The following is a 26,339-nucleotide window of genomic DNA, read 5'->3' as shown; positions in this document are numbered from 1 at the left end:
TTGTACATTGTTTCGGCAAAACCATCACACAACATAGTAAAGGGAGTCCATTATTGCCTTGAGAATGTGAGAATAAAATGTATTTGTTTGGATGACGATACAACTGTCTATAACTGACAATAGGTATTTGTCTATTTGCCTGAGAAATCACCTTAAATTGTCTCGGGACAAGACGGTTTCTTGGGACAAGCGGAGGAGACAAGAATGGCCTCTGTCTGTCTAAGAGAGAAGACCCTAAGGTGATGCAGTACTTATGTAAAACGGTGCCCTCACCCGAACAACATGAAATCAAAATAGCCAACTGCAGTCAGAGGCATCTGAGAAACTCTGCTTCACATCTTACTTTCAAGGGAGTTCTCTGAGCACTGCTGGAGGTCAGGCAACTCTGAAAGCAATCTAATATTTTGGCAGTTGAAGGACATACTAACTCCATCATACCTATTTATGCCTAAGTCTAAGAGTTCCAAAAAATAAATAAATTCACCTAGATTTAGTAGATTTGGAAAGTGGCGTTAGTGGATTTGGATTTAGCATTTTCTGAACATAGCTTAGACATTAATAAAGTAGACTAATAATAAACTTAGACTAATAAAAAAGTATCCCCAAGACCACTTTTCCCTCACTCCTGCTGTGCTTACACACTTGTCAGTAAATTAGGGTTTTATTTCCTTCATGCCAGGTATCCTGCAGCTTTTAAGGAAAATAAAGGCCCCTGGTGCAAGATACAAGAGTTTCTCACAGAGAGTAGATAAATTCTTATTTATTAAAAATAATTTCTTTCTTAGCATGAGGTCAATATCTTAATGAAAAAATTTCATGCTATCAACAATATTAAAATGTACTAATTATGACAATTCCACAAACCCGAGTGCCCGGGATTATAGAATAAAAGGCTTGTTTCAAGATGCTGTAACTATAGTTTTATCCTTTTTCACTTAAACATTTTGGTAGTTTCTAAAATCAGGCCAAATTACAATAAAATTAAATGTTTGAGAACCATATTGACAACCAGTTTTGAGAACTGAACTCCAGGCTAACTAAAGCAAACAAACAAGAAAATCACTTTATTATACAGATGGGTTGAAATGTGACACTGTCACCAGATAGTTGATAATTGTACTTCTTTTCCCATTACCACATATTTATCAATTAAATTCTTATGAAAAACTTTTGTATAAAACTACAGTTTATAAAATTAAAGTCTTCATTCCCGAAGACCTAATTACCTATCTATCTACTTATATATTAACATATATGCATAAGTACATATGTATCATATATTTGTATATATGCTTTTAATATCAAATTATTCCAAAAAGGTAATATTACATAGTTTATAGAAGCAGAGTTTGTTTTGTGTGGAACCTGGAATGCTGAGCAGGATTTACCTAAACAGAGAACAGTGGGGAGACCCTTACTTGTTAAGAAAAGGCCTAAGTGAAGTTAGTAAAGGGCATTCTGAGCATATCGGCTTAACTATTGTAGAAGATTTGTGTAGACATAAAGGAGTGAAAAGATTAGAAAAAAAGATTGAGGTCACACTAGGGGGACCCCTGTGGGCCAGACTGAGAACTGCATTTCACCTTACAGAGAACACGGAGCTATTTCCAGCAATGTCTAACATATTATTGAGTTTGAATATAAGTCAAAGGGACGAGTGTTGTATAGCAAAAGAATACATGAAATACGCTATACAGCTGATTTTATGAGGACATCACCAAGTAGCCATGTGTGGGGTAGACAGAAGTGGAGAGAGACTGGAGGAAGGAAGCTGATGCAATAATCAGGTGTGCGGGGGGCAAGGTAGTTGGCAGGAAGAATGGAAAGACAAGGTCAAATGGGAGAGACTTGTATATTTCTCACAAAGTTCCAATGAAAGTAAATCTATGTATTTTTTTCAACTTTTTATATGGTCAGTGTTTCTCTTAGTATATCAAGATCCTGTGAGAAAAAACAAAGACAAACAAACAAACAAAAAACCAAAAAAACAAGCAGCCTGGTACAAAAGTTAAACTTTGGGACAGTTTCTCCTGAGTCCCTAGTATATGGTCTCATATGTGTTCTCCTCGACTCCTCTGTTACATATTCCCATAAAACCTGGTATTTCTCTTTTGTAGCATGTATGACCATTTTGATTATGTTTTATGTTTCGTTGGATGAAAAGTGGTCAACTTCACAACTAGTCTATAAACTCCGTAAGTGTGTAGACAACATAGATATTCTCACTGTTGTATGCACCACATTAAAGTTCAGTCATTTTTAACTGGTGGTCTGTTGCAATTGGGAGGATCAGAGTCATTTGGCAGCAGATCGGCTCTGTGTTTCTTGAACAAATTTATCATAAGCAGAACTGGCTCTAGAAAAAATTAAAAATAAAGGCAAAATCATTGCGGAGAAAGACTTCTTCGCCTTTTGTAATGCTATTCCAGCTCCCAGCTCTGAGTTCTCATCCCCAGCATCCAGCATTTTCATGCCGCTAAGGTCTTCTCTCGTCACTAAAGAAAAGCCTCTACAATTAAATCACACAAAATATTAGTGTTACTTGCCTTTTAAAGGTCCCCAAAGAAGACAACAGATGACTAGAGGATGGTAGCGGGCTGTGCCTGAGGCAGGCTTTTCTGAGGCCCACCCAAGAAGCTACTAATTCCAATTATGTCATAGAGCCATATTCCTGGCCTTTTTCTCACCCACCACTTTTTTTCTTTCTGATAATAAAATAAAAATTACTAACTAACTTTACCTCAGTAATTCTTTGTAAATATGAAAGAGAAAAAAATGGTCTTTTTTCAACTTCTATTTCAGGTAGCTTTTACTGCTTAAATGAGCATTCAGAATGAAAGGCAAAAAAAACACCAAGAGCACAATTTACCAATGCAGGGTATACAAAAAAATATGATAAAGATCTGCTTTATTTATCTTTATGGTGGGATCTAAGGAATTCATTTTACGTTTGGCTTCAGCTTTGGAGTCGGCTCATTCATTTCCATATTCTAGCTGTCTATACACGAAGACAGAACGTAAGCAGAACAGATTTTTCTCTGTTACTCCAGACATCTAAGAAAGAACGCTGAGATTTCAGCATTTAAGTAAGTTCTGTGAAGGTGATCAGTTTACACAGGATCATTCCTTGAACAAAAACAGCCCTGAAAATAAATGCAGCATTTTAAGTGCAATTATAAGGAATTCTACCCATATTGAGATTTTTCAATAATATAGGATCACTCTTTTTCCTGGTACATGCTTAAACTATTTTCTGAATGTTTAAAACACAAAATGTATTCCAGTTCATAATAAGAATGTGAGCTTAGGTATGAGTTTTCCCACTAGGTATTATAAAAAGGCATTAGAGAAAGAAAAAACACAGAACAACCTATTTATAAACCATATAATGTACAACAAAATAGTCTTAATCTAATTTGCAATCCATACTAGAGATTGTAATTTTCTTAAACTAGGAGAAAAATGACTTATATTAGTTTATAAATAGTACCTTGCAGGGCTCTGTATTTAGTTAAATGTCCAGCGATAAATCTGATTGGAATCAGAGATGGATAGATGGCATAGAGTCAGGGGACCCATTCACCACAGTGATAGTGAAATGTGGGACTGATGTCACTTCAGGCTGGGGTGTTTTATTTGAAAAAGCCCAGTCTCTGGTAGCATCAGTGGTGCCATTTTATTACCGTTCAGCATTTGTGCAGATGGTCCTGAAAGTGTCGCAGCCCACTGAGTATTGGATTAAAGAGAGGGTTTCAGGCTGTATCTTTCACTAGAATATGGCTCTTCCCAACGTGTCAGCGTGAAAAATGTAAAGCCAAAGTAACCCTAAATTTCTCTGCAACACAGCACAGTTGTATAGATGTACCAAGGAGGAGAGAGAGAAGTACGTTAGATTCAAATGTGAGACCTGTCAATAGCAAGACTGGTTATGAAGGACGCCCACGGTCATTTGGAGCGGGAAAAGGTTAAATCCTTCTCCACTTAAATGACTTCCGTCAGATCATTTAGATACTCTTTTAAAATTTAGTACCATCTTTAGTTTCAGTTAAATTATTCAGCTAGCAGTTCACTTTAAAAGTGATAAAATTGCAAGGGCACAGAGACCCAATGAAACAGACGAATGAGGCAACATCTCAAAAAGATGGGACAGAAAGGATGAAGGCGTGTATCAGCCACCCGAGTTATCCTGTGACCGAGAGGCATGGCAGAGAGAGATGCTTGTCCCTAAAACAGCCTTCAGAATGAAAGATGCATTCCTAGTCGGAGAGAGTTTACCGTCCCTAACCTCCTTCTATTAGTCAGTATCTCCCTAAAACAAGAGACAATAATATTTCTGTTTACCTCCAGCAGTGTCATTTTATTATCTTTATTCTTCCTTGCACTGTCCTTTATTTCTGAACTAAGTCGTTTCTTACCTTATCTCTTTCTTTCAATTTCTTGCCCAAAGTGGTACAGAAAAATATCACCTAAAATACTGCGCTTCCCCCTGAGGTAGTCATGCTGGGTGTTCATAAATATTCTGCCTGCCCTCAGCACACGAGGGGACTGCACCTCCCTGCTGACTTGAAATTAGGTATGGCCCTGTGACTTGCTTTGGCCAATGAAATGCAGGTGGAAGGTGCTATGTCATCTCTGGAAAGGAGCTTTAATGGCCAGAGACCGTTTTGCCTGGTTCCCATTCCCTCTGCTACCAAAACAGACAGGAGCCGCTCCGACACCCAAGATCGTGAGGTTGGAGACAAAGAAGAACAGAGCCCCCAGCTGACCTTCGATGGACATGTTCAGGAGTGATGGGGGGAAAGGCCTTGGGTGCTTCTTAGATACTGAGATTTAGAGTTTGTTACTGCAACCTGGTGTGCATCATTGATGATAAACACACTGATGTAATGAAAAGCAAAGAAATTCTATTTTAAAATATGAGTTGGTGGTCTCTATTTCCAGACATCACAAATACAAGCATCCCTGCACTTAGTTCCTTCTAAATTAGAACTGAACATCTTTGATATGTGCTTAGAGATATGTTAGAATATTGGTTACAGTTGACTCCTTTGTATGGCATTGTGGAACTTTGGCAATCATATTTTCATTCCTCATAGCTAGGGCAATAAAAACATGAGAGGACTGAAAACAGGTGGAACACATCTTTCTTTACATGAAACCATTCGACTCACTTCAAGATTGATCAAACTGCACCATTAAGTCTAAAAAGAAAGAACGAGTAAAAGTTTCCAGTGTATCATTATGGCATAATTTTAAGCTGAATGCAAAATAACATAATGAAGGGAGAAAAGAGTTCCTTTATGACACAGGAAACTCACTAACACCTTCCCTTAACGATTCTCTGACTGAGAAATTAAGAGCAGTACCATGCTCGTGATACATCTATCTCAGAAGGACAGCAAAACCAAAACAGCAGTGTAACACAACTTTTTGATTACTGCCATGTTAGTCATAAAAAAAAACATATTCTCTATTTAACCTGATTTGAATCATTTATTATTAAAGTCAAATCTCATCCTCTCTCCAGTACTATCCAATAAATCGTTCTGTGTTCAGAGCGGAGGCTGTGTGTGTGTGCTGCTCAGTACAGTAGCACTTGGAATGTGGCTGAGTGCCACTGAGGAACTGACTGTTCACTTTTATTTATATTTAAGTTAAATTTAAAATTTTTAATTGAGTTATAGTCAGTTTGCAGTGTTGTGTCAAATTCCAGTGTAGAGCACAGTTTTTCAGTCATACATGAACATACATATATTCATTGTCACATTTTTTTTGCTGTGAGCTACCACAAGATCTTGTGTATACTTCCCTGTGCTGAACAGTATAATCTCGTTTATCTATTCTGCATATGCCTGTCAGTATCTACAAATTTCAGACTCCCAGTCTGTCCCTTCCCACCCCCCTCCCCCCGGCAACCACAAGTTTGTATTCTATGTCTATGAGTCTGTTTCTGTTTTGTATTTATGTTTTGTTGTTGTTTTTTTTTTTTTTTAGATTCCACATATGAGTGATCTCATATGGCATTTTTCTTTCTCTTTCTGGCTTACTTCACTTAGAATGACATTCTCCAGGGACATCCGTGTTGCTGCAAATAGCGTTATGTTGTCGGTTTTTATGGCTGGATAGTTAAATTTATATTTTGTGAAATTTAAATGGCCTATGTAGCTGTTGGCTACCATATCAAACAGTGCAGGCTAACCTGAGACTAGGGTTGAGTCTTCAAGGTCACAAATAAATTTTGGACAGGACCAATGCCTGACTCTTAACATTCACAGCCTCAGCGCTTACATAAAGGTTACTAAAGGCGATGAGGTGGCGCAGTGAAAGGAAGTTTCACCATGGAAGGTTGTTATATCACAAACAACAATACTAAATATCTTTTGCCTTCTGAAATTGTTTTGGGTTCAGAATTTAATCTGTAAACATAATTTTTTCCCACTCCTGTCTAATCCGAATAGACCCTGTTCTTGTCAGACAAAAAATTCCTACAGTCCTTATTACAATTTTTTGCAAATCTAACATCACTATAAATGACTCAAATTACTTCTACTTCAAATAAAAATGGTATCCATTCCCCAGATTTTGCTTCTATGCAAGTTCAAAGGTCTCCATTTATGTGAAATTTGGGAGATTTAAGGTTTTTCATTTTTAGCATATGTACAGCCCTGTGTCATCACCAAATGAACGTCACATAGATTTCTGAAACTTACCATTGCTGTCCCTCTCAAATTTGCAAGCAGAGCCAACCGAGGCACGGTAACTACCCACCTGCCCTGCAGTCGATCTTGGATCTATATATTCTTCATTTAGAACTGCCGTCCATGTAATTGTCTACCCTATTCTTCCAATAAAAGGTTAGAGGAGAGGTAAGAGTGTTTGATCTTTGGCTGTACATCTAAGGGTTTATATTTCACCAGTTTAAAGCAAATTGCTCTTTCATGGTCCATGATATCAGATCAAAAATAGACACTGTTATATTTGCGAGACAACGCCAAAATTTGATTGAAAACGTAGAATTCATATCAAACCTTTCTTCTTGATTAAGATTATTGTTGTGGGTAAACACAAGGAAAGATGCTGGCAATTCAGAATCATTAATTCAAGACCTGCAAGCTGTAATTGATCTGGCACTGACACACATTTGCTGACACCGGTTCAATTTTCTTTATTTGTATTTGGATCATATTCCAAAGTGTCAGCTTCATTAGGTAGTCAAAATACTTTGTGACAGGGAGAGCTTTTACATATTTTCCTTAATCTTCGTCTTAAATAACTTGGTGTTTCAAAAATCCTATCACACGTTAAATGTTTATTTCATCTCCTTTTTACAGAATTTTGATTTGATAGGTTCTCACATTAACTAGAAACTGTCAGTGGCTCCCTTGCTGCTCACTGTTTTTAAACCTCTTAATGTAATGTGTGGGAAGTTCTTCAAACCTGGGACCAACCTTGTCAACTGCCTCTTACAGCACTTCCTTCTTCTGCCCAGAAGTGACTTGTCAGTCCTCCACAATTTTTCTGCTCCAAGTAATCAGAGGACTGTGCCTCTTTCCCCCAATGGCAAATTTCCTCTCATCTTTCAAGACTAAGTTCACAAGTCATCTCAGTCATTCATTCAACAAATAGGTAATAAATACCTGCTCTGTGCCAGGCACTGTGCCCAGTGCCTTATAAATCAATTCCCCGAATCCCCACAACCGCTCTGTGAAGTAAATGCTCATGTTATTGTGATGTCACAGACGAAGGCAAGTGAGGACTCCCCACCCTCTGTCCCACGTTCCCAGGCCCCCACCCACTCCCCCCGCCAGTCTGACTGGTTGGGGACGCTCCGTGGATGCTGCGTCTCCATCACTGGACAGCACCTATGTCACCAGCCTCCACGACCAGTGGTTCCTCTGGGACTCCCTGGTCGCCTGTGGTCAAATCGCAGAGCAGAACCAAGTGAATCCCAGAGACTGAAATAGACTTAGAGTAAGAAAGGCAGCTCTGCTCAGTGGGGCATGGTCTGTTTTCATCCTGAAAATCCCAGTTGAAGTTGAGGTCAGTTTATTGGCAAAATGGCTTTGCTGAGAGCCATCTTTTCCTGTGCAGTGTTTACACGCTGTCTTGCCTTTTCACTCCGATCAAATGTTAGGGCTAATTAACAAGTAAGATATTATTCGTATTCTGCTCGCATCATAATTAGTGGCAGAAAGCATTTATTGAGTGACTACTGTGTGTATAAGAGCACCAGCAATTACATGTATATACACATATGTAACTTGATTGAATAACAAAAAATCAGAAGTCTTCAAAGAGCACTGTTGTGAGAGGAGAAATTGAGAAGTATGTTTTGAGACATCATTTCTGGACTGATGTGGCAGACCTAACAAATAGTGATGTCCAGCAGATATAAATGTAACAGAAGGATGGGGACTGCAGAAATAGGATACTTTATCTTGTTTTTTTTTTACCTCCAAAATGCCAAGAAACTGTAAAAAGTCACCATTATAACCATTACTGTTTTTGTAAAATATCAATATTTTTAAATTATAATACGATTTTTAAATCATATAATTGTAGTAGAACTTGAGAGATTGTTCTCTTTCTTTATACATAAGTTAAAACTGTTATTTAAGTGAAAAACCAGACACTTTTAAGATAACATCATACACAACTTTTGTTTTCGAAACTCAGAAGCCAAAACATCTACTCATATGTCGGTCTGTGAGGTTTGGATGGAGAAAACTCTGATCCTCCATTCACATTTTACCTCAAGCCATCCGTATGAAAAATTCAGGCCAACGGCCGCAAGAGAAATGGGAAGAATGTGTGGGATATCTGAAGCCATTAACGCTTTTGAAAAAGAACCACCTCTGCTTTACTGTCCACTCTTCTAGTGCCCCAAGGCAGTCCCTCAGCCCTCCTGGCATCTCGCCCATGCCTGGACTCCAGGCCTGGGTGGTTCTTCCATCAGAAGCTCATGCATGGGATCCGTCAGTCCCAGCAAGCCGAGGAAACTGTGAGCACGTCAGTCCCCCGACTGCTGAGTCAGCAGAAGTCATCTATAATTCATTCAACAGACCGCAGTTTTATGACAAAGAGAAAGCACATTCTACGTTTTACCTTGCTGGGAGAGAAACTAAAGTTATTAGCGAACCATTTAAATGAAAAGGAGTCACTCCTGTATTTTTGATTCCTAATTGCAACTTGGAAAACATCCCGTGAAGCCTGAGAGATTCCCTGCCAAATAAAAAATAAGTTTAGTTGTTATAAATTGGACTTACATAATATATTCGGATATAAGTGGCTACTAGCTTGAATACTATAGTGAATTAAAAAAAATTTGTTATGAACGTGGTTACCTGAGAAAGAAGAGAGTAAATCCATTTCCCCTCCCCACCACCCCCACGTGGGAATGAACAGAAACAGCTTCTGAGAGCCAAGCAGAAAGTATAATGGCCTATCACAAACTTACATTTCTCTGCATAATAGTGAAATGATATCTATATTTTTATTATTCTTATTCTATTATTCTTGATGAATATCAGGTTTGGAAGACAAGTCCTTTATCATTTTATATGCGGATTTTGCATATTTCTTCTGGCAAGTTTGAATGGCTGATAGAAAGTAAAATGTAAGATTTAAAGGAACTTTAAAGAGAAAGATTTGGCATAGAGCAAAACAAAGCGAATGAAATACTGGATAACAGCCTTCAAGAAGCTCTTTTGGGATAATAAAGCAAATTGAATTGGCTGCCTTGAAAGCACATCACAGGCGGCAGGTGAGGAAATTCTCAGCTTCCTCAATTTTTTCCAGCCAGTAAATGTGTTCATCAAAGGCACGCGGTCAGCACCACTTGCTTGGCTGGGCTTGTATTCAGGAATTAAAAAAAAAGATATAGGAGGATTGTGAAATCAGCACATGCATGTTTTCTCCTGGCAGAGGAACTGCTGTCTTTTTTCTCTTGAAGAGATTTTAGGCAAGAACGTCGTGTGCCTGTTAGACTCACTACACACCATTGCCTGAAGCATTTTGGGGTGAGCTTCCAGGACCTGGGTTCTCTCGATCCAGCCTGGGCCCAATTTGCTTTGTGACCTTGAGTAAGTCACTTCCACGAACCTCCACTACTTGTCCTGCAGAATGAAGGAGATAAAGAATGCTCTTTCCCGCGGCCACATGTTATGATTCTACCCTTTGATTTATGTCATCGAATTCTGCTGTGAGAAGAGAAATGCCAACACACCTGATACTGTGATAAAGCAGTGTTCCTGAGAGGATAACATGAGATAGTACGTCTAAACTGTCTAGCCCCTAGCATGTGTTAGCAAACATCAATCCCTTCGCCCCAGGGTCACTTCCAGTATCTCACTCTAGTAAAATCTCCTCTACCATCTGGAAATCTCTGTGCCGGGTCTGACAGCTGCCACTGTGATTACGAGGGTTGAGATAACAGGATTGAAGAGTATCAGAGTCTAAATTATTACTGAAAACTCAGTTCACTAATTTCTGCAGGACTTTTTTTTTTTAAAGAATGGCATTCTATTTCAACATACCAAGTGTTATGTTGCATTTATACTTAACACAACATCTATTAGTTTTTCAATAAGTGAATATTGCTCGCTTGGACAAGTGGATGAATGAGTCACATGAACAGAGTGTCTCTCCACTCAAGCATTAATAGATAATGTATCTTGGGCTGTGTTTCATTAGCCTACATATGAGAACCCAACTCTGTGATATTGATTTGGGCTGTGTAACAGAATCTTATTGTGCATTCAATGTGAAATGAGAAAATGCATCTGCCTTATTGAACCTCAGTCTTCTCCCCTCATCCATGTAATGGGCATAACAATACCTCGTTTACAGAGGTTTGTTGAGACTGAAGATAATATCTAACATGTCAAAGCTATGACATGAAATAATATGGTAGCTACCTCTCATTTTGTATTACTTTTGAGGATATTATGTGCCTTTCAAAATAACAACTTCAGATTCACTTGTGTAATATTATTCCTGAATGTAGGCTCCGGGGTGATTACGGGACACCCCCTCACTACCATTAGACTAGCGGAATGAAGGCTGCTGACCTCCCCTCTGATTCTGAATTTCTTGCGTTCAACATAGAACAAAGACGGGAGGGACCATAAAAGCTAGTGTAAAGGCAGTACTGCTTACTAGACTTTAGTCTGTTTTTTTAAGCCATGACTGTCTGCTATTATTTGGTGATAGACAAAAGGAAATGTCATTGATATAACATGCAAATGATGCTTTGAATCAATAATAAATTGCTGGGTACAAACTATTCAGTAACAGGCAGTTGGTTTGAAACCAGGCAGCAGTTTCGACTTATCTATTGTCTTCAGCTGTGCTGAGTTAATGAGGATTTGTAATTGCTTTGAATTTTAACTAATACATCTTTTTCATTTGGAAACTGATTTCATTTTAGTGGCCTATTTTATGGTTTGCAAAATTACTTAACCATACAGAGGTTGACAGAATTGACCATAGTCAAAGGCTTTGGAATACAACAAGCCACTTTAATAGGCAGAAAGGGTAGTCTTTTCAAGAATATCTATCTAGTCTTTAAATGTTTCTTCTGTATAATTGTTAAGAACTTCTATTTTAAAATTGTGGAATGAACACGGAAATAGCTTTTAGTAACTAAAAAGCATTATTCACAAATGCTATTTGTATTTCAATTTACATTGTTTACCCAGAATAAAGTTGAAAACCTGTGGCTAGCAATTTCAATTTCTATTTCATAAACTGTGGACATTTTCTACATTAACCGTACCAAAGCGTGAGCTTTTAGTTTCCTTTTGAAAAGACTGGTTCAAAAAAAAATTGTTTCTAGATAGTCTCTGAATTTCACTCACCAGGTAACATCTATGCCCACAGAAGGATCACTTGTGAAAAACAAGAGGCACAAGAACACTCTCTAAAGAGTTTATTCTAAACTGCTGATTGGTTTGGTTAGAACTATCCAGTAGCATAAACAAAGTATTGCTCTATTCTCAGCTGCAAACAGGTTAAGTTAGAAACACATATTACTGTGGAAAAGAAAATAGATTGATTTGTCCACGGTGTTCATTTACATTACTCCTTGGGGGTCCCTAAGAAGCAAACGATATGCAAGCAGCTGCAAGATTATTGTTATGCTCTTGTTGCAATTTGGTGATTGCTATTTACATGTAAATTACTACTTGGAAAAGTACAACTTCTTTTCACCGGTAACCAGACAACAAGAGTTCTTCCTAAGCTGTCCAAGATCGATTACTCAAAAATGCTTCCTAAAGGAATCATTCTTCCGAGTATTTTTCATTTCTGCATTTTCTAACAAAACTAATTTTGGAAAGAATAAAATAAAAGAGAGCAACCTCACCCTGATTCTGAGACAGTGTCTATGTAATAAACAATTTCAGAAGAATATGTGGAAGAACACGTAAGAGTAAATTTCTTGCTATGAGGACTGATTCTGCAGAATGGAAAGGAAAGGAAAACCATGAAGCTAAAGATGCTTAAAGACAGATGAGAAGAGATCAAAGATAAAATTGATGTATCTCCAGATCTTTTCTCTGGGTCAGGCTAGATGAAATCCTTCCACACTCTTAATGTCTTAAAGCCTAAAGATTTTCAGGAGAGTAACAATCATTAAACTGCCATGAATTGGGCAAATAAAAATTTTTTTAATTTCTGCATGTTAGTGTCAGTGAACACTTTGATGCTTTTTTTTTAAAAAATGAAAGTTATTTTATTTGAAGATATAAACATTGGTATATTTACAACCTAAGCATACTCTATATTCAGTCTTGTATGTTTTGCATCTAACATATCAAGGGTCATTTTCCATATTAATGTATGTTACCACCACAAAATGTTAATAACTATATAGTATCTCTTTTCATTTCCATACTATTGCTTCTTTAACCAGTCCTTTGTTGTAAACCAGTCTCTGTTGTATATTTTTTCATTCTTCACTATCTAGGCCTTTTGAAGATAAATACTTAGGTATTCATCTCTCCTTACTTGTCCAAGTGCTCTCTTAGAATTGGAGCTTCTGCATCAAACTATATGTGTGTGATTGAGGATTTTTATACATGTTAACAAGTTGCTCTACAGGGAAGTGGATCAAATTTATACCACCATGATAAGTGTAAGACTATAAGTTCGTTGCTTTGATGCCACTGAAACTGATGAAAGTGTGAGAAGTCTACTTGGTGACTTTTTCTTCCTTCAATTCCATGTTTCAGAAAATTTTAGTCAACCCAAAGGAGTTCAAGCTGGATTAGTGTAGTCGAGAAAAAGGGAGAAATGGAAGACACGTGATTCCACAGAAAAATCATAACCCATTTAATCCAGGGATCAGTCTGGCTTTACAATGCTGGAATATCTATGATTCTAAATCATAGACCTGGGGGAAGAGAAATCAGAATTTAAGAACACTTGACATAATGTGAAAACAAGGCTTATTTTCAAGTACATTGTATAGATTTGGTAGATTTGACTGATTTGTTTGTTTGGATGTGGAGTGGTGGAGAAATTAAGTGCATTATTCAAAAATGTAAACTTGAAAATATAAGAAGGAATATATATGTATACATATGTAACTGAATCACCATGCTGTAAAAAATATATATATATAAACTTGATTTCAAGGTGATAATTTAAGAACCAAAACATTATTTATTTAACTCGCTTACCAGAAATATATTCCTACATTTTTTGGTTCTTACACTCATATTTTTTTGCATTTTAGCATTTCCAAAATGGAATATTTTCTCCTACCCCTCTTACTCTCCACCCCCTGTGAGAAAATATGGTATTTGCTTAAAACGGACTGCTGTTGCTTCAAGAAGCTCTTCTCCTGACACACCCAGGTCCAGTGTTAGATGAGGAATGAGTTAGGCAGAGCTAAGTCACAACTTGTGGTTTTTTCCTTTTCCTTCCCTTCTTCACCCATTTGTCCACCTTCCTCGGTCTGTGTTGAAGGATTGTTGCATGTAGAGATGGTGCTATTTCAGTAAGTGAATCTGATAGTCAAAGAGGGGAGGTACCCACACTGTGGTACATACAATATGGTATCTATGGATTTTTATGTAGATACCATCCACAGACACTTCCTTAAAAGTATATCTTTTTCTCTGCTTTGTTACTTTTTAAAGCTAATGTGCTCTTAGTTGTTACTCTACTTAATCCACAACCCACTTAATACAATCTAGGATAACCAAGGGTTCACTGTGGTATTTGTGAATACCTTTTTTTTTTAATTGAAGTATAGTCAGTTTACAATGTGTCAGTTTCTGGTGTACAGCATAATGTTTCAGTTATACATATACATACATATATTCATTTTCATATTCTTTTTCATTATAGGTTACTAAAGATATTGAATATAGTTTCAATATACAGAAGAAATGTATTGTTTGTATATTTTTATATATAGTAGTTAATATTTGCAAATCTCAAAATCCCAATTTATCCTATCCCATCCCCTTTCCCCTCTGGTAACCATAACTTTGTTTTCTATGTCTATGAGTCTGTTTCTGTTTTGTAAATAAGTTCATTTGTGTCTTCTTTTTTCTTTTTTTGGATTCCACATATAAGTGATATTATATGGTATTTTTCTTTCTCTTTCTAACTTAACTTCATTCAGAATGACGATCTCCTGATCCATCCATGTTGCTGCAAATGGCATTAATTTATTCTTTTTCATGGTTAAGTAGTATTCCATTGTATAAATATACCACAACTTCTTTATCCAGTCAGTCATCTGTCGATGGACATTTGAGCTGTTTCCATGTCTTGGCTATTGTATATAGTGCTGCTATGAAAATTGGGGTGCATGTATCTTATCAAATTAGAGTTCCCTCTGGATATATGCCCTGCTGTGGGATTGCTGGATCACATAGTAAGTCTTTTTTTAGTTTTTTCAGGAATCTCCATACTGTTTTCCATAACGACTACACCAAACTACATTCCCACAGTGTAGGAGGGTTCTCTTTTCTCCACAGCCTCTCCAGCATTTATTGTTTGCAAAGTTTTGAATGATGGCCATTCTGAGTGGTGTGAGGTGATACTTCATTGTAGTTCTGCTTTGCATGTCTCTGATAATTAGTGATATTGAGCATTTTTTCATGTGCCTATTGGTCATTTGTTATGTCTTCAGTGGAGAAATGCTTGCGTAGGTCTTCTGCCCATTTTTGTATTGGGTTGTTTGCTTTTTTGTTATTAAGTTGTATGAGCTGTTTATATATTCTAGAAATTAAGCCTTTGTCAGTTGCATCATTTGCAAATATTTTCTCCCATTCTGTAGGTTGTCGTTTTGTTTTGTTTATGGTTTCCTTTGCTGTGCAAAAGCTTGTAAGTTTAATTAGGTGAATAACTTTTATGAGACCCATTCCTTTATCAGTTTCTAGCATAACTGAAGACTGAAAGTAGAAGCTCCAACTCTTGCCCTGGTTGTTTTTTACCTGAGAATGTACTCATCTTTGCTTCCATGTTTCAGAAGCCTGACAGAACTATCTGGCTTTAAAGTTTGTGCGATAGTATGAATAAATCAGTCCATCACAATTTCTTCCCTTTAAACATGAAATGTTTTTGCCACTAGGTTTTTCTGTTCTTATTGGATGAAAATCAGCAACTTCTCTTTACATCTATATGTACTGAACCTTAATATTTCATGCACAGAGAGAAATCAAATTCATAAATAATACATCTTAACCTCCTAGGTGGAATAAATATGAATATAGTGACTTGTCATGCTAGTCACAAATATAATGTAATGTAAACACTTGAGTGTCAAACACTCTTGATGCCATTTAACTGATTAAAATGCCAATAGTCTTAAATATTGAAATTAATCACTGTTACTAATTTAAAAATTATTCCCTGAATTTTTTAATTTACCATTGAGTCAAATTCCTAAGGCAAATGGAAATAGTTTTTGTATCCGAAGCTAGAATGGGTGATTGAAACAAATTATGTGACTCAAGATTTTTAGAGGGACAGTAATGATACTAGTCAGAGAAAGCTGTCCATTTCTCAAGGTATTAATACACAAAGGTAATAGCAATGAGTGACTGAAATGCAATTTAAAAAGATTCAATGGATTGTAAACTGATTAGAAAAGTGTCTCTAAATAAAATTGAGTTAATCAATATTTATTAGCACCCCCTAGGATAAAGGTAGTTTTTAAATTATTTGCTGTGATGCCACACGACAGAAAAAATGAAAGTCTGGAAATTGCTAAGTTATCACCAGCTTAATCCAATCAGCAGTGAAAAGCTATCAAGTAATAAAGAAGAATTTCTCTAGGCTTATAAACTGCTATGGTCTGAATGTTTGTGTCCCCCCAAAATGTATATGTTGAAAACCTGATGCCCAAGGTAATGCTATTAGTAGACAGGGCATTTGGGAGGTGATTAGGTCACGAGGGTGGAGTGCTGTTGAATAGGATGAGTGTCCTTATCAAAGAGGCCCCAGAGAGCTCTTGAGCCCTCTTTCTATTATGTGAGGACACAGGGAGAATTCTGCTACCCAGGGCCATTTCATGACCACGTTGGCACCCTGATCTTGGACTATCAGCCTCCAAAACTCTCAGAAATATATTTCTGATGTTTATAAGCCACCCAGTGTTTGTTATAGCCACAAGTATTTTGTTAGAGCAGCCCAAGTGGACTAAGACATAATCCCCAAATTCATTCCCTTCTTTATAATAATACCAACATGTATTGAGAGTCATGCATCAGGTACTATGCTATGCAATATCTTGGTTGATACTCTCAGGAATCTTCTGAGATCAATGCTATTATTGACCCCATATTGAAGATCAAAAGACTGATGCTCAGAATTGTTAAAATAGCTTAAGATCACTCACCTGAAGCAAGCGATAGAGGTAGGATTTGAGCCGAGATTTTTCTGGCTCTAAAGCCCATACCCTCGACAATTGGACACATAAATATTGGTAAACGTAGAATTCACATCCCTTTTCCTGCTATATTCAAAATACACATTTTTTTCTGTAGTTAAGAGCCATCTTACATAAACTAAATAACAAGGGCAAAGGCTTGCAAATATGTGTCAAGAAAATTATTATAGATCCTGGCAGAAAAGTCAGAGAACAGAGAAAGGTAAACAGCATGAAATGAAAGGTACAAAAGAAAGTAAAGAGGAGCGGGAGGAGGACGCCACTGGGGAAATCTTTAAAGAGAGATCTGCTAGGAGCCAATTCACAAAGACTCCTGGCTCTGAGCCCTGGGAGGAAGAGCAGCTGATTTGGGTGCATCACGCGTTGGTACAGCATGTTGTATTGTGACTTCGTCTGAATGCAGCGATAGTACTGGCAATGCTAATCAGAGAGGAACTGTAATCGTGACTCTTCAAGAGTAGGATCAGATAAATAGTACTGGAATAAATGGTACTAAATTTGAAAATGGGATGAAAACTGAGATCGTGTAAAGAAACCCACGAGGATAAGACCCAGACTAGAGATGTGTCGGGGTAAGAAAGACACTGTGTACCAATAAGCTACTCACTTGAATACGGTTTATAATCCAAGGTTCTTCCCACGCTACTAAAGTAACTCTCATCCTGTAAATCAGTGGTTCTCAAACTTTAGTGTGCACAGGACTCACTTGGATGACTTGTTAAAATACAGATTTCTGGGCCCTGCTCCCAACATTTCCGCTTCTATAAATCTGGGATGGAGCCCAAGAATTTGCATTTCTCAGAGGTTTCTAAATGATTACAGATGCTGCTAGCCTGGGAAATCACTGCTCTAAACAGCGGGTTAAGTATTGCTCCTGCTGAGCACTGAAGACAAGACTTGATAGAGAATCCCTTGGAAAGTGCTGTGCTCCACCCACCTCATCTACGCAGACTTCCCTTTCAGACGTTACAGTGGCAATAACAGCCCTACCTTAAAAAGAGTCATAACTTCCTGCTTGGCAGTCCTCTGGTTTTCATCATAGTTTGCTATGTTATTTGGCTTGGAAGATAAAATGGCCCTCCTTATATGAGGGGTTAATCATTTAGTTGAATAGTGGGACAGATTTGTGTTGGTGGTGACAGAATTTTCACTCCCTGGACGTTATTAAGATTAAGACAAATATTTGACACAGCATTGTAAAACGACTATAACTCAGTAAAAAAATGTTAAAAAAAAAGATAAATAACTATCTTTCTGAAATGTATTACCTGAAATTCTACCTGAGTCATGGAAGGAGAAGGCTAGATGAATCTCAATGGTTCAGAAGCAGACTTTATCAGGGTAGGAGTAATGGCCACTCTCAGACCTAGGCTCGCTTCTCTTATGTTGTCTCTGCAAGTGATCTCTGTTCCATCAATTATCAGCTATGCATCAGTCACTCAAAATTTGCATCCCCAGTGGAAACATCCCCTCTGAGCTCCAGACGTCCAACTGCCTGTTTAACTTCTCCACTTAACTGTCTGTATCACTTTAGCAAACCCAAATCTGAACTCATAATCGTCACTTCATTCCTAAACTGACTCTTCTGTTCTTGCTATATTCATAAACAAAACACCATATTTATATAAGCCTAAACCAGAAACTTGAAAGTTATCTTTTATAGCTTCGTCTTTATTTTCTACTGCATCTAATCCATTAGTAACTCCTGTTTATTCTATTTCCTATAGATCTTTCATGATTGTGGTAAGCAGGAAAGTGGTCCACCAAAAATAACTGGGTTCTAAGCCCTTGACTCTGTGGTTACGTTACCTCACATGGCAAAGGACTGCAGATGGGAATGGGATTGCTAGCCAGTGCATCTTAAATTAGGGGAAGTTTCCTTAAATTATCCCTGTGGGCCCAATACAATCACAAATATCCTTAAGAGTAGAAGAGATATTTATCATAGCCAAGACATGGAAGCAACCTAAGTATCCATCAACACGTGAGTGGCTAAAGAAGGTGTGGTGCATATATATATATATGCAATGCGATATTATGCAGCTATAAAAAAGAATGAAATATTACCATTTGCAGCAACATGGATGGACCTAGAGATTATCATATAAGTGAAGTAAGTCAGACAAAGACAAGTATTATATGATTATATGATTTCACTTATATGGGGAATCTAAAAAATAATACAAATTAATACAAATACAAAATAGAAACAGACTTACAGACATAGAAAAAAACTTACAGTTACCAAAAGACAAAGAGGAAAAAGGGTTAAATTAGGAGTATGGGATTAACAGATAAACACTACTACTGTATATGAAATAGATGAGCAATGAGGATTTACTGTATACCACAGGGAGCAACATTTGATATCTTGTAATAATCTATAATGGAAAATTATCTGAAATATATATGTGTAACTGAATCATTTTACTGGACACCTGAAACTAACACAATATTGTAAATCAACTGTATTTCAATTAAAAAATAGTGTGATAGGCAGAATAGAAGAGTTAAAGGATAACAGAAGAAAGGCACAGAGAGAGAAAACTTTGCTAGCTTCTCTAATTATCCATTATGCCACTTGCTACAATTTGAATTAATATTTGTGTAACAGTTTGTTCAAGACTTACGTTTTCCCAAATAGTCTATAAGCACCAGGAAATCTGAGACCAGGAAATATGTCTTCTTTGTGTGTTATTATGTGTTAGTAACTTGCACAGTACCTGGGATAAATAGGTTCTCAGAAAATATCTATGAATGAGCAAAAACTAAACAAATATATGTGTGTAGGATGGTTGGGTAGGTGGATAGAGTTGCACAATATACTGAGGGACAGTCATGTCATTATAAAGTGGCTGTGCCCCTGTTGGGTGGCCTCTCTTCTATTCACAGTTGGAAATTTAACAGAAGCTTTCAGGATGTATTTTCAATGTAGATTTGTCTTAATCGTGACCAACAGTTCCAATCCATGAGAGTCATTTGCCATTCTACAACCATTTTTCTATGATTCCATTTTTACACTTATGCACAGGTGCTCATCAAATCAAAATTCCTTTGAAGACTGAGCAAATTGCAATCACCAATAAAACTGCAGTTGCTTAGAAGTGTTGCTGAGGCCCATTTTCATCAGGCCTTCCAAAGAGTGACATGAATATATAGCTCTCTGAGCATGAATATCTTTTGACTTTCTTGGGAGCTACAGAAGTTCTTTTGGCCTCTGTATAGGCATTTAAATTTACCAGTGGAAAGAAACGTTCCCCACAAATAAACAAAGACTATGAAGTTGCAAGTCAAAGATTATTGCATTACTGAAAAAAATACCATAGTTCAAATCTACATCTTTTCTCGTAATCACATATACCACCTCCATTTAGAATGTGACAAAGAGAATCCGATAGTGCACCTTTGAAAGTGGTACTAATCACTAATACCTGATTAGTACAACTTTCCAAAACAAGAATCTAGAATGGAAATCATGATTTGGAAATATATTCTAATTTTCACAGATATTGTCCCATTGGTTCAGAGTAGGGCCAAGGATAAAGAATTTCTTCTTGAGGTGGGGAGCGGCGGGGACGGAGTAGCACACACACAACACATAACACATATCCAAACCAAACCCACACTTTCTGATTGGCATTTGCATTTTCCTTAAAGAGGACTATTAAAAATAAAGCTCTTTTCCCCCCAGTGGAAATGGAATACTACTCAGCCATAATAAGATGAAATCTTGCCATTTGTGAAAACATAGAAGGACTTTGAGGGTATTAGGCAAAGTGAATAAGTTAAATGGGAAAAGACAAACACTATATGATGTCACTTATACGTGGAATTTTAAAAAGAAAAAACAAAGGAATAAACAAAACAAAAACAAATGAATGCAAAGAACATATCAGTGTTACCAGAGGGGAAGGGGGGGGTGGGGAGAGGGCAAAATAGGTAAAGGGATGAACTGTATGATGACCAATTGAAGCTCAGCTGTTGTTGGTGAGCACGTGTAGTGCATACAGAAGTTGAACCATGATGTTGTACACATGGAACTTATATAATGTTTCAAACTAATGTTACCTCAATTAAAAAACTAAAAATTAAACATAAAGCTTAAAGTGCAAAGACTTTTTAGTCATAGCCATTCAGAAGATTGTATTGTATGTTTCATCCATTTTGTTTGCTCATTCAATACATTTTTTGAGTGGTAATCACATGCTAGACACTGTGTAATGTGCTACAGATGCAGATGCAGACACAACAGAATCCCTGCCCTCATGTACCTTTTAATAAAACTGTAACAGAACAGAATAAAATTTAATACATGGATAGTGCCAAGAATAGGAGCAAGAACATTTCAGGCAAAGGGAACATAAGAGTATGTGAGCAGTGATGTGGGAAAGAGTTAGGCATGGGGAGCAAGGGTCAAAGTATCCAGTATCAAAAGAAGAAACACCCAACATCGTATGAAGCAGGGCTGTGCAGGGCAGGTGTGGCTGGGTGAATTAAGGTGCTTCTACAGCTGTGCTGGAGGACACACAGAGTCACCTATTTGGGCAGACTTTTTGTAAGCTTTTCCATTGCTGAAGAGGTATCATTGTGGAGGAGGGGGGGTTCCAAGCAGAGAGACTAACATGTACACAAGCAGTGAGTTTAGAGGTATGATAATAAATCATAAGAGATTCATTTCTGAGACAAGACCTTGAGACAGGAAGAAAACTGACTATCTGAAGGTGTTGAAGAAAGGAAAAGCCAAATTTTACATAGTAAATTTGGCCTCCATCAGAGTTCCTAAGTTGAGTTCTGGTTGACATCACTTAACAGCTTCACCAATTAGACTGAGAGCTCTTTGAGGTTCAGGATCAGTGCTTACTCAGCTTTCTAGTAACTCTGTAACCATGAGTTGTTTACCTGCCTCCTGGACCTGTTTCTTCACCTTTAAAAACAGCACCCACTACTATGGTCTGAATGTGTCCCCTCAAAATGTGTCCCCATTTTGATTATGATTATACCCTATAATCTCTGTGCTTTCACTGAAGTTCTTTGAGTTCCTTTATTTTCCTCATCCTCCTCCAAGTTTAGGTGAATTGCAAAGTTACGTTTATGGTTATGAAATAAAAACTAAACAAAATTCGTATTTTGAAACCTAATGCCCAAGGTGCCAGTATTGGGAGGTGGACCGTCTGGGAGGTGATTAAGTCGTGATGGCGGAGCCCTCATGAATGGGATTAGTGCCCTTGGGAAAGACTAGCGCACCCCTGCTGCCATGTAAGGATACAGGAAGTCAGCAGCCTGCAGCCTGGAAGGTGGCCCTTACTAGAACCTGACCGTGATGGCATCTTGATCTAAGAATTCTAACCTCCAGAATTGTGAGCAATAAAATTCTGCTGTTGATAAGCCATTCAGTCTACAATATTTTGTTATAGCAGCCCAAATGGATCAAGGCACTCACTTAATAGAAATACTGTTAGAATTACATAAAAAGTGGTGCTGGATATAGTGCATCTCTATATAGAACCTGCCTGGCACATATTAAAAGCACAACATGTGGTAGGTACTAGAAGTTGGGGGGGGAGTTAATAGTGGGAGCAGTTGAGAAGTAAATGTACTAATACTTGAGGAAATAGAATTAGCGACTCTTGCCTATTTAACGCTTTCTCTGAAATTTTAGAGTTTTTAAAGTATATTTTTTGACATTCATGGCTTATTTTTAAATAGAAATTTCATAGATTGGTCCATTATGCACATTCTTAAAATAAACTTGCTAGTGAAGGCATTTTAGCAATTTGAATGAATCATATATATCTTTTGAGAAAACCATGCAACATTATGCCTAAGTTTTGAGGAACTAAGCAATAAAATTCCCCAACATTTCATATGCACTTTTTACAACTGAAACCAAGTCATGCCCTATTGTTAATGCACCAAAAGATTCTCATATTGAATAAGGAGGACTATTTTTCAAAGAAAGTGATTTCCTTGAAAACAACCTACCTGCCTTGATAAATCTAATATTTACAAATACCCAAACGCTTACCTTAAATATGGAGCAAAACTACTAATTTTTATTTATGCTTTGCAAATACGCAACTCATATTTGCTTATTTTTAGTATTAATTTCTATATAGGGTTATTATAGACTTTAATTATGTACTATAAATTATTTAATCACCTTTATGAAATAGTAGAAGTGCATTTTATTATTAGTTTTAATTATATTAAATGGACAACATAAATGAAAGATATTGGAAGATCTTTAGTAATTTTCTCAATGATGGCCACATAGATTAAAAGAAATTATACAGACTGAAGTTCATGTGCAGCATTTGCAATAAGCTTAATGATGAATAGCAACTTACATATGCAGTTAATGGCCATTTCAACCCCTGTCACCCTTCACACAGTCTGTCTGCTTTTAGATATTCCCCACACAAAATGTACTGTCACCAACAGATACGGAAAGAATTGCCAATATCAGAGGATTAACTGTTTCATTTAGGAGGTCCAGCTGGCTAATGGGATTCACTTTGGTTTGTTGTCAGACTCAGCCTAGCTTGTTCAATTTTTCTTCCCTTGGAAATATAGTTTTTCATAGAGACGCTGTTCACATAATGCCAATGAAAATGGTACAATGGGAAGTTGAAAAATCCAAACTCCCTGTTTATCTCTAACAACAGAGACAACTGCAAGGAGGATATAACCATACTTTTGCATAGAGAGTATATTTATAAGGGCTTATTGGACCCAGGATGGATGATTTGACCATGATGCAATTCACTGAGAACTGTTTAAAGTTATAAATGTGGTCACAATGCCTCTCCTTCCTTCATTCCCTCAGTACATATTTATTAAGCTACTCTGTTCCCAGCAGCAATGAGCTCGTCCCCTTTACCATGTAATCTGGGAGGAGAGAGACGATTTGGCCCTCCGTTAGTGATATTAGTTCCACTGGGAGGTTACCAAGGGCATGTAATCAGCTATTTGCTGGTAACTGGAGTTAAAAATTGAACAATACAATTTTGTATCTAATTTCAAAGATGGTTCTCCCCCAAATTCAGTTTATAATGTCATTTGATTTCGATTATTTTTTAATGATACCAAAGATGGATTCCTGATGGGAGTACCACCAAAGCAAAAGTTGGTGCAGAGGGTGAAATGTCAGAAAATAACAAAGGCTTGCCAGGATGGAAATCAGAAAAGCTAAATAGAAAAGTGAGATAAAAACTGCTAAAGATACAAATAATAGATACTTTTAAGCTCTCTAAATATATCAGCAGAAGAAATAAAGGAAACGTGTCTTTTCACAGTTGATAGAAAAGAAGAGCTCGTAGCTGCGTCCAACAATTCAATTACTACAAAACTGAACTTACCAAGCGTGACTTTTCCTTTTAAACTCAGTTTTTACCAAAATAAATGAAATACGAACTTGGAAGGGCAGACTACCAGCCTTCCATAATCTATTTGGAGAATCTCCTTTTCTTCTGTGTTCCCCTTTAAAAGGTGGTATTCCCTGATAAAATTCAGCCTCTGCATCTTAATTGGCTATTTGTCCTTGAGCAAATTAACTTTTCCAAGCCTCAACCTCACAAGTTATGAAGTGGGTGATGGGGATTTAAATGAGGTAGTGATTATTAAGTGCCTATGCCAGTGTCTGACAGATGCCTAATGTCTAAAAAGTGATAAATTATAGTTGCATTATTTTATTAAAAAGTATCTGTTTATTAGTCAATTGACTTCACTGGACTAGATAGTCCTATAAGTCAAAGGTCATCTGTTATTCATCTTTGTATCTTTATCATGTACCTAAATGCATCGAAGCTACTCATACAATGTTTGTGCAACAAAACAGCACATTCTGATCATCCATCAGCCTGAAATGCCTTTACCAACACTTGCTTATTTGCCTAACTTTGACTTAACTTTCAAGATCCAGCTTAAATAATTTTTGCCCAGGAAAGCTTTCCCCTGGCTTCTTGTCCACCCTACCCAACACGAGCAAAGTGAGTTACCTCTCTCACTGCGCTTCAATAGTATTTTATTGTTTTCTACACTACTCCAAATGTGAGGAAATTGCAATTATTTGTTTCTGTTGCCCCTCCAACCTACTCATCTCTTTATAGTTAGTAGTTACACGATGTCTAGCACAGAAGGAATTCTCCATCTCTATTAGCTTAATTAATTATTCATTGATTCATTGATTCATTTTTTAATATTTATTGTAAAAAGTAGTTACTGTATTTTCTCTCGGGATAATGAAGACATAAAGAGACAACATGGTTCAAATTGTAATGAATACCACTTGAATATTTATGTTTCCATGTTGAGTATAAGTTCTCATGTTATGTTGGCTAGAAGAGATTGAAAAAAAGAATTATATTTAAATCTCCCAGATAAAACACATGTGCTTCTTATCCAAAAGTTGTGAAGATGAAACCTGATCATTTTTCGAAGTCCCTTCCATTGCTAATCTTCGTTATTACACAAGCAAAATATTTATTAAACATCTACTATTTACTCAGCATAGGCAAGTATGGTTCATTATATTAAAGAAAGAATAATCTCGCCAAGAATCTTGCCCTTCCTTCTGCTTTCTAACACTGATTATGACTTCACTAGGCTCTTTCCTGTCTAATAATTATGGCTATTATCACACTTTCAGTTGCTGATATTATTTCATAATTTTTTTCATCTCCCACTTGAGTCTATGATCTCTTGTTCCCATTTGGTTTCAGTCACAACCTACAGGCTGGTTCTAAATGATGGTCCATCATCCACTTCATTAGGTACATCTCTGCCATTCTCTGAGTTAGGTCTAGCCTCATCCCTGCTCCTAATTTATTGAATATTGGTGCATGGGATTATTTGTCTCCATTATCTGGGATTTCAGTGTATGTTCAGGGCATATAAAAATGATCCTCTTCATCAGTAGATCATTCAGTGTTGTCTAAACTTTAGAATAGCCTTGTGTTGAATTAGGAAAATAGATGTGGCTAAGTCATCCATAGCTCAATAAAGATCAGATTAAACCCAAGATTGTCAAAGCGAATGTACAAAATGACAAACCACCGTGGTAATATTGGCCTTGAGAATTTGGTACCTTGCCCTTGAATATGGTATTCAAGACCTGCCACTTCAATTCCTCTATTCAATACAGATGGAAATAAAGTCTCTTCATCGATCACTCCTTATGACAGTGCCATTTCCCCATCTTTTTAAAAGCTCTCATATTCATCTGTATTTGGTCTTAGAGCCTGCCAAAAATCTGATGCATGCCAGTTCTTTTGCTTTTCTCTTAATTTACTTTGAAAAAATAGAATGAACTTTGTTCTACTTTGTTGAGGTTTATATATTCAATTCTAGAGGGAAAAAAAGTAATTTATGTGCGCAGTCTTCTATTTTTTTCTGTTATTTTTATGATTGTCAGTAATCTAATGATAAATTA

General features: G+C 36.9%; 1 protein-coding gene and 1 long non-coding RNA gene across 7 annotated transcripts in view; one reads left to right on the top strand and one right to left on the bottom strand.

Annotated features, from left to right (window-relative positions):
- The window catches only part of CNTN5 (contactin 5), a 1,006,880-nt gene that overhangs the window by 806,160 nt on the left and 174,381 nt on the right, over positions 1–26,339 (top strand). The gene's annotated exons all lie outside the window — the stretch shown is intronic.
- LOC140698633 (uncharacterized) lies at positions 2,892–7,689 on the bottom strand. Of its 2 annotated transcripts, XR_012076406.1 has the most exons (3): positions 7,449–7,689; positions 6,711–6,841; positions 2,892–3,143 (listed from the first exon to the last, which is right to left on the bottom strand). It is a non-coding gene; the product is annotated as an uncharacterized lncRNA (long non-coding RNA). The 2 variants fall into 2 exon arrangements; XR_012076405.1 differs by lacking the exon at positions 6,711–6,841.

The sequence above is a fragment of the Vicugna pacos genome, chromosome 10, assembly GCF_048564905.1.
Source record: "Vicugna pacos chromosome 10, VicPac4, whole genome shotgun sequence".
NCBI lineage: Eukaryota > Metazoa > Chordata > Mammalia > Artiodactyla > Camelidae > Vicugna > Vicugna pacos.
Note: the sequence above shows the minus strand (reverse complement) of the source record. Positions and strands in the feature narration are given on the sequence as shown.